The sequence below is a fragment of the Triticum urartu genome, chromosome 3A (assembly GCF_056163025.1).
Source record: "Triticum urartu cultivar PI428250 chromosome 3A, HENAU_Tu73, whole genome shotgun sequence".
Classification (NCBI taxonomy): Eukaryota; Viridiplantae; Streptophyta; class Magnoliopsida; order Poales; family Poaceae; genus Triticum; species Triticum urartu.
The window spans coordinates 479,585,508-479,594,326 of NC_141875.1; the positions used below are offsets into that span (position 1 = coordinate 479,585,508).

Consider the following 8,819-nt stretch of genomic DNA (forward strand, 5'->3'; position numbering starts at 1 on the left):
GCTCTATCGGCTAAGGTAGAACTAGGAGAACCACTGCGATTGTGCCCCGGTTCAGCTGGGTTAAGCACCTCAGTGGAGAAAGCTAAAACTGACTGTCATGATGTGGCGAGAGACCGGTCGCTGTTCGAGAGGTTTTTCGAGTCCCTAAAGGCTTATGCCGCTTTGAGCGAGGAGCTAGCTTTGTCCGGCCAAGGCGTGGATAGCGCCCCGAACTCGGTCTTCCGAACTAGGGGCTTCGCCGAAATTTAAAATTATAGAGTTCTATGGCTAAGTGAGAGTGTTCAAGCATTATAGTCTGATTGCCTGGTTCGTTGTGCTGAGCACCTCCCTCGAAGGACCCAACTATGGGAAAAAGAGCGCTCAGGTTTATCCCGAACACCCCAGCACTAGTGGCATGGGGGCAAAAGCCGACGACTGGCCATCTCTCAATTTTTTGATAAATGGCCGCACAGAAAGTAATATTTTAAATTCAACAAGCATTGCTTAGCGCATATGAACAAGTTTTCAACGCATAGGATAAACACGAGCGAGTTCATTCAAAAATTACATCCTTGGTACATTCATCCGCCACAAGGCGGGCACCCGCAAGAACATCCTTATAGTAGTTCTCGGGCTTGTGATGCTCCTTCCCTGGCGGCGGCCCATCCCTCACAAGCTTTTCACCGTCTAGCTTACCCCGGTGCACCTTTGCACAGGCAAGGGCCCTACGGGCACCTTCGATGCAGACGGAGCGCTTGATGACCTCGAGCCTTGGACATGCCTCCACCAGCCGCCGCACCAGCCCGAAGTAGCTCCCAGGCAGGGCCTCTCCGGGCCACAGCCAAACTATGAAGCCCTTCATGGACTGTTCGGCCGCCTTGTGGAGCTCGACCAGCTGTTTCAGCTGGTCGCTCAAGGGCACAGGGTGTCCAGCCTCAGCATACTAAGACCAGAACACCTTCTCCGTCGAGCTGCCCTCTTCAGCTCGGTAGAATGCGGCGGCGTCGGATACGCCGCGGGGAAGATCTGCGAATGCCCCTGGAGAGCTCCGAATTCGGGTAAGTAACAAGTAGTTTACTTTTATATTTCTGCTTTGCATAAAGAATGCCTTACCCGCTGCAATCTTCTTCATCTCCCCCAACTTTTGGAGGGCCTTTTGGGCTTCGGCCTTGGCAGACTTGGCAGTCTCCAGGGCCGCCGCGAGCTCGGATGCTTGCGTCTTTGACTCAAGCTCCAAACTCTCATGTTTTTTCATGAGAGCCTGAAGCTCTTGCTGCACCTCGCCGACCTGGGCCTCAAGTTTCTCTCGCTCGGTGCGCTCCGCGGCAACTTTCTTTTCGACCTCGGACAGCGCCTGCTTGAGGGTCGCCACCTCAGTCGTGGCCCCTACAATAAGCAGTACAATCCTGTTAGTTTTTGCAATCATGTCTTTTTATAGGCACTTTTTCTGTAAGGTATTTTCTTACCTTCTTTCTCCTCGAGCTGCCACTTGGCAAGGCCGAGCTCTTGCTCGGTCCGCTCGAGGCCCTGTTTCAGGGCACCCATCTTCGCAGTCAGTGCGGCGGTGGCTAGCAGCGAAGCCTGCATACACATATTGACTCTTTGTTGTTAGACTCCTGCGAAATTTAATAGATCCTCTATTCGGCTTTTCTTTCCGAATGCCAAACAGAGCATCAGGGGCTACTGTCTATGCGGTTATATTTTTTACTTACCTCGAAGCCTGTTAGGAGGCTAGCGCAAGCTTCACTCAGTCCGCTCTTGGCGGACTGAACCATCTGGATCACCGTACTCATAATAGTATGGTGCTCCTCGTCGATGGAGGCGCCGTCAAGCACCTCCAGCAGATTGTACGGCACCTCTGGTTGGATGGAGGCCGCCGGCTCAGAAGGCTTGCTCCTCTTGGAAGGAGTTCGCCTACCGCGGTCTGGAACTGTTGAAGATTCCGGCGCGGTGTCCGGCACAAAGCCGAACTTGGAGCCATGGGCGGTCTTGTCCCCTTTACTCCTGGGGTTCGGGAGGTCGCCTTGTGGCTCCTCCAGGACCAGCTCCTCCTTCCCCGAAGCTCATTGCGACGCCACTTCGGCGTTGTCTGCAGTGCGGGGGGAGACAGTGGGTGGAACTGAGTTCACGTCCGATGAATCCAGGGAGCCGCTCGATGACTCGTTGAGTTCGGCCCGGGGCGGGCTGCATAATTATGTTCGACATTAGGGAAAGCTGTGCGATAAAGGAGCATCATGAGTTACTCTGATATCCGAATACTTACGATTTCGCCGGACGCTTGGCCCTATCTGGCCACTCCTCTTCGTCCTCTTCGGCGTCGGGGGAGTAGTTCGGCGGAGGGGTCTTCCTCTTCCTGGACCCTTCGGCCTCCCCCATTGGGGCGGCCTTCCTTTTCTTTCCTCCCCCCGCTGGAGGGGGAGAGTTTTCTTCTTCTTCCTCCTCCTCGTTCTCACGGGAGGAGAGCGTCTCGGACTCGTCGGATGACGAGTCCGACACCACCACATTACGGGCACTCTTTCGAGTCCCCGTGGCCTTCTTCTTCCTGGCCTTCTTCTCCGGCACCACATAAGGCGCCGAAACCAGCAGCTTCACTTGGAGAGCAGGGGCTGGGTCTTCGGGCAAGGGAGCCGGACAGTTAATCGATCCGGACTGCGCCTGCCAAGCCTGTCAAAGGTGAGGGAGTTTAGATCCCGCATAGAGTCAAACTATGAAAAAACTTAACATCCTGTAAAAGGTGAAAATAGCTTACCTCGCTAGCGTGACGCCGCGACCTGTATCCGTGGTCCTCGGAAGCGGATGTGGGAGCCTCGGCGCCTTTGGTTAGCACCTTCCAGACGTCTTCATATGTCGTGTCGAAGAGCCTGTTAAGGGTTTGGTGCTACGCCGGGTCGAACTCCCACAGATTAAAATCCCGTTGTTGACACGGGAGGATCCGGCGGACGAGCATAACCTGGACTACATTGACGAGCTTGATCGGCTTGCTCACCAGGGACTGGATGCATGTCTGCAGTCCGGTCACCTCTTTTTCGTCGCCCCACGACAGGCATGTCTCTTTCCAGGACATAAGCCGCGTGGGGGGGTCCGGATCGGAACTCGGGGGCTGCGATCCATTTCGGATCGCGCAGCTCGGTGATGTAAAACCACCACGATTGCCACCCCTTCAGGGTCTCCACGAAGGAGCCCTCGAGCCATAGGACGTTGGCCATCTTGCCCGCCATGGCGCCTCCGCACTCCGCCTGGCTGGCGCGCACCACCTTGGGCTTGACGTTGAAGGTCTTGAGCCAGAGGCCGAAATGGGGGCGGATGCGGAGGAAAGCCTCGCACACGATGATAAACACCGAGATGTTGAGGACGAAGTTCGGGGCCAGATCGTGGAAATCCAGGCCATAGTAAAACATGAGCCCCTAGACAAATGGGTGGAGTGGAAAACCTAGTCCGCGGAGGAAGTGGGGAAGGAATACTACCCTCTCATGGGGCCTTGGGGTGGGGAGAAGCTGCCCCTCCTCGGGAAGCCGGTGCGCGATGTCTTTGGACAAGTATCCGGCCTTCCTTAGCTTTTTGACATGGCCCTCCATGACGGAGGAGACCATCCACTTGCCTCCCGCTCCGGACATTGCTGGAGAAGGTTGAGGTGGGAAGTGCGGGCTTGGGCGCTGGAGCTCGGGTGCGCAGGAGATGGATAGGCAAAGGAGGAAGAAGGCGTAGGTAAAAAGGTGGATCCTTGTCCCCTTATATGGGCGGATGCGGTTGTGCGTCCCCACCTGCCTAGTAAAACTCGCTTGCCTCCCAAGCGCCGTGATAAGTGGCGCGGTTGGATTATCCACGTCCGTATTGATGAGAATCTCGTAAAAGGGGGGTACACGATCTCTGCTTTGACAAGACGTGCCAAGGAAACCGCCTCGCAAAACACGCTGAGGTGGAAAAGTAAAAACGATTCGAGTGAAGGACTTGGCCGTAGTGTGATGACACACTGCGGAATACGTCGGCAGATTTGATTTGTGTGGAAATATGTGGAAACTTATTTTGCAGAGCTGGACACTACTCTTGGTGTTTACAATCTTCTATGAAGGACATGGAGGAGGAACCCGCCTTGCAATGCCGAAGACAATTTGCGCGCCGGACTCGTCGTCATTGAAGCCTGGTTCAGGAGCTACTAAGGGAGTCCTGGATTAGGGGGTGTTTGGGTAGCCGGACTATACCTTCGGCCGGACTCCTGGACTATGAAGATACAAGATTGAAGACTTCGTCCCGTGTCCGGATGGGACTTTCCTTGGCGTGGAAGGCAAGCTTGGCGATGCGGATATTCAAGATCTCCTATCATTGTAACCGACTTTATGTAACCCTAACCCTATCCGGTGTCTATATAAACCGGAGGGTTGTAGTCCGTAGGCAATCAACCCCATACACAACAATCATACCATAGGCTAGCTTCTAGGGTTTAGCCTCCTTGATCTCGTGGTAGATCTACTCTTGTACTACCCATATCATCAATATTAATCAAGCAGGAGAAGGGTATTACCTCCATCGAGAGGGCCCAAACCTGGGTAAAAAACATCGTGTCCCTTGTCTCCTGTTACCATCCGGCCTTGACGCACAGTTCGGGACCCCCTACCCGAGATCCGCCGGTTTTGACACCGACAATGTGACTTTGGCCAGGAGTCAACTTGAAATTTGGCATAGGAGTGTTTGGGTCCTTGTGGCAGAGATCAATGTAATCGAGGATCGCCCTTGGATCCAAAAGCAGTGGCATAGGTGTGCCTTTGGCTCTAGCGGCCCTTTCTTGTCTGTCTCTGATGATTTCTGCAAGTTCATCATCATCAGCTTCATCTTCTTTGGTCGTCACATGGAAGGCGACTTGTTTCTTCTTAGGACTTGGGCGAGGACCACATCCAGCAGTTGCCTTAGTCTTCAGCAGAGTGGGGCCTGATGAAGAATTTGGTGCAGCTGAGGAACTTGCTGAGACACCTGAGGCAATTGAGATGCCTGCAGTCCTTTGGCACGTGGCAAGATGCGCAGGTGCTGAGGACTTTTTTGGAACAGCTGAAGACTTTGGAGGAGCTGAGGATTTTGGAGGAGCAGGAGTAGCATGAGGAATTGGTCTTGAGGACTTTGATGATTCTGGCCATGAGGGCACAGCTGAGGAACTTGGCCGTCAGGGCACTGTTGGTGAAGCACTTGGCTTGCGCGCAGGCTTCTTTGCCATAGATCTCTTTGGCTTGACAGAGGCCTTAGTGGCAGCAGCAGCAACAGAGTCTTCATTAAATTTCCTCACTGCTTCTTTTGCTTCTTTAGCCAACTTGGCTTGGCGCTTGGCCCATTCTTCAGGAAAGTCCTCACCACGTTTGATGCTAGTGGGATCTGCCTCTTGGCCAGGTGCCAATGGGGCTCTTGGGCATGGAGGATTGAGTGCGAATTTCTTCATATACTTTGGAGTTACATATCTGTATTCCCTCCATTCTCGTGCCCATCTCCTTTCAATCCTCTGTATGCGCACTTTGCGCTGATTTTTGTTTTCCTTGCCAAACTTGGCCTCATCAGGTGTGCAATACTCTTTATAAATGTCATCAGGGATTTCAAAAGCAGTCATGACCTCAGGCTTCTTTCCTCCTTTCTGAGGCTTATTACCATCTGCCATATTCTTCAGTTGAGGAATTTGAACAATCGAATTCTCTGAAGAAGTATGCAATTTTTCTTCGAGGAACGCTGCAAATGAGTTAAGTTGATGAGAACCTAGTGATTCAGCAGCGGACATGAGTACCTGTGAACAGAATATAGTTGCGAGGAATTTGGAGAGGTCATATGCGTTCTCGGAAGGTTTTTCAAAAAGGAACAAGTTTAAGGAATTTGACCAGATGAGTCTTGAAGAATTTCACTAAGAATTCTTTGTCTTAGGTTCCAGAGTTGTATAGATCGAAGATCCACACAATTGAGGAATCTTGAAGAAAAATAATGCTTAGAGAAACGAATCAAGAACAGATGACTTGTGAGTTTTAGTGTGTGAGGATTTGAAGAAAAACACCATTGAAGATTTTGTTGAAATCATTCGAATCAAAGAGGGCAGTAAAAGTAAATTTTAATTACCCTGGATGAAGAACACGACAAACAGTTAGGTGGAGAAGTGAAGTTCGTCTGTGTAGATCTTCCACGCCCTAACTCGGCGGAGGAAGACAGCTACGACGGCGGCGGAGTGAAGATTTCCGCGGCCGGCGCGAGTACGACGGCGACGAGGTCGAGGCAGTGAAGCTCTTCCTCATCGGCGATGATGGAGTAGCGGCGGCGCTAGGGTTTGGGAAGCTCAAGCGGGAGAGAGAGTTCGAGCGGAGTAAAAGAAGTGAGGAAGGGGTGAGGGGGTATTTATAGTCGCAGTGAAAAACTGTTCGCCCTAAGATTTAGGACGAACGTGCCCCTGACCCTTCTCCTTCACACGACATGTGTCACCCACGTACTAAGAAGTGGAGATAGTGTAAGATCGTGGGTGAATAGAAAAATGCATCATGGGATGCGGATGGTTTGAGCGGCAAAACCGAAAATTTGGATAAGATTAGTTTTAACGTTCCGTTCACAATTTCTTCAGCTGACAAGGACACAGTGAAGATTTTGAACGAGTTTCAAAAGAACGCACATGAAGAATTTGTGAATAGATTGGGTTGAGTATAACATAGAGGGGGAAGGGTCCGATCACATTCACTTAGCAGAAAACACAACATGAAGAAATAGCCATAAGTTAATGCTGTAGTGGACATAAACTCATATATATATAGCCAATGAAGAAAAATGATGGAACCAGTGAGAGAGACAGAGAGTAACACTATTCTAATCCCAGGATTAGAATAGTTATTCGGATCACGGCTCTCCCTATATGACGCGATGGGATGTTCCGAAACTCTGCAAAACAAAATAGACAGCCTCATCTCCCTCGGGCGCAGCCCCACCCCCGTGCCCATCGCACCACCCCACCCCCGCCTGAGTCCGGCCACCTACCGCCGCCCCCGACGAGCGGATCCAGCGCCGCGCCAGGTCCGGCCGCCCCTTCTTCCCCAGAGTGCCGCCGCCCCGCCGCCTCCGCCATCTTCCCCAGCGCGCTGCCGCCATCTTCCCAGAGCGCCCCCTGCCCATAGGCCCCGCCGCCGGTCTCCTCCTGCAACCCCGCCGCCACCCTGCCGCCACCGTCCCCCGGACCCAGCTGCCACTCCGCCACACGCCTCAGATCCTGCCGCGGCACCGCCCCCCAGCGCGGGATCCGGTCGTCGTCCCCACCGCGAGATCCGTCCGCCGCCCTCATCCGGCCGCCGCGATGTCACCATCCATCGCCCCGGTGGTGCAGTGCGGCGTGCCCTTACCTGCCCTGCGACGCGCCCTTCCCTCCCGTCCGGCGCGAACTTCCCTCTACGCCGCCGCGACGCGCCCTTCCCTCCCGTCTGGCGCGAACTTCCCTCTACGCCGCCGTGACCTTCCCTCCCCTCCGGTGCGGCCTGCCCTCTGCTGCGGTGCGCCCTCCTACTCCTCCTCCACATGCGGCATGAACCTTGCCTTCGAGTGCGAGCTCATCAGCCCGGCCATGTACTTCGGCCTCATGGGCGATGGCCAGCCCATCTGACGCTACGATGACATCTGGCCGGCTGGTGCGTCAAGGTAACTACAACTAAACTAAACACACACATCGTCTTTGAGTTTGGTCCGGCTGTACTGAACTTTTACTGAATAATTTGTGTATGTGTGCAGGTGATCTGCGACCACCTTGGGCTAGGAGTCAAGACGGGGCTGCCCTACATCTAGCACAGCAAGGCCAGCAACCCGTTCATGAACCTGAAGGAGTACAAGGGCATCTTCTGGCAGGAGGACATCATCCCCTTCTTCCAGGACGCGAAGCTGACAAGGAATGCGACACCGTGCAGAAGTGCTACATCTCGCTCTCACAGCAGGTCAAGGAGAATCTCGGCAAGATCGACCCCTATTTCGTCAAGCTCGCCGACGCCATGGTCACCTAGATCGAGGCCTGGGACATTCTCAACTCCAAGGACTCCAATGAGGACGATGCCAACGGCAAGCTCAAGGGGAAGTAGATCCAAATGGAGGGAGAGAACCTTTTTTGCATTAGCATACTGAGCAGGCGGTGAGGCGGCGTATTCTTCAGTTCGTAACATTCAATGCATGCATCAGGTATTCAGGTTCAGGCTGTTGTGTACTACAAAACATTAGCTGCATGTATGTGAGAAAACCATGCTGTTTCTTATTTTGTTTATGTGAGAAAACAAAAATGTATTTTAGAAGTTCATTTATTATTTCCCCAAAAGTTCATATATCACTACCTGTATGAATTTTGACATTTCACAACACCAGCAGTAGAATTTGTGAAGAAAACCGTGTAGAAGTTCATGTATACAAATTAATGAACCTCCCGACGCCGATAGGACGTGACTCGTAATGCGTGTACTAGTGCATAGTGTTGTGTATACTACGGATTGGTGTACTGTGTATGTGTATTCTTGTGTGTAATTTTTTTGCTTTTCAAAAGCACGTGAAGATCATGTTTCAAGAAAATTTGAAGTTCGGAGGTATAACATATAGAAGAATTTCATCCAAAAAAGGAACTGCCTAGGTCATTTCACCGAAAACAAAAAAATGCATAGAAAGTGTCACACGAAAAATAAAAAAGTTCACAAAAATATACAATATATTAAGTTCTTAGAAAGTAGAGAATTCTTATTTTTTTTAGTAACTTTAGTTGTTTCTTAAAAAGGGGCTCTAAGAAGTTCAGATTTAGAAACTAAGTAGTTCAAAAATAATTAAAAAATGAATTTTCTCTCTCTGTTTAAAAAAACTAGAGTTTCAAAACTAAA

The 8,819-nt window shown here is 51.8% G+C and overlaps 1 pseudogene; it reads left to right on the plus strand.

Moving 5' to 3' along the window:
- The first annotated feature begins 7,273 nt into the window (after positions 1–7,273).
- On the plus strand, positions 7,274–8,042 carry LOC147980185 (UDP-arabinopyranose mutase 1-like; annotated as a pseudogene).
- The last annotated feature ends 777 nt before the right edge of the window (positions 8,043–8,819 follow it).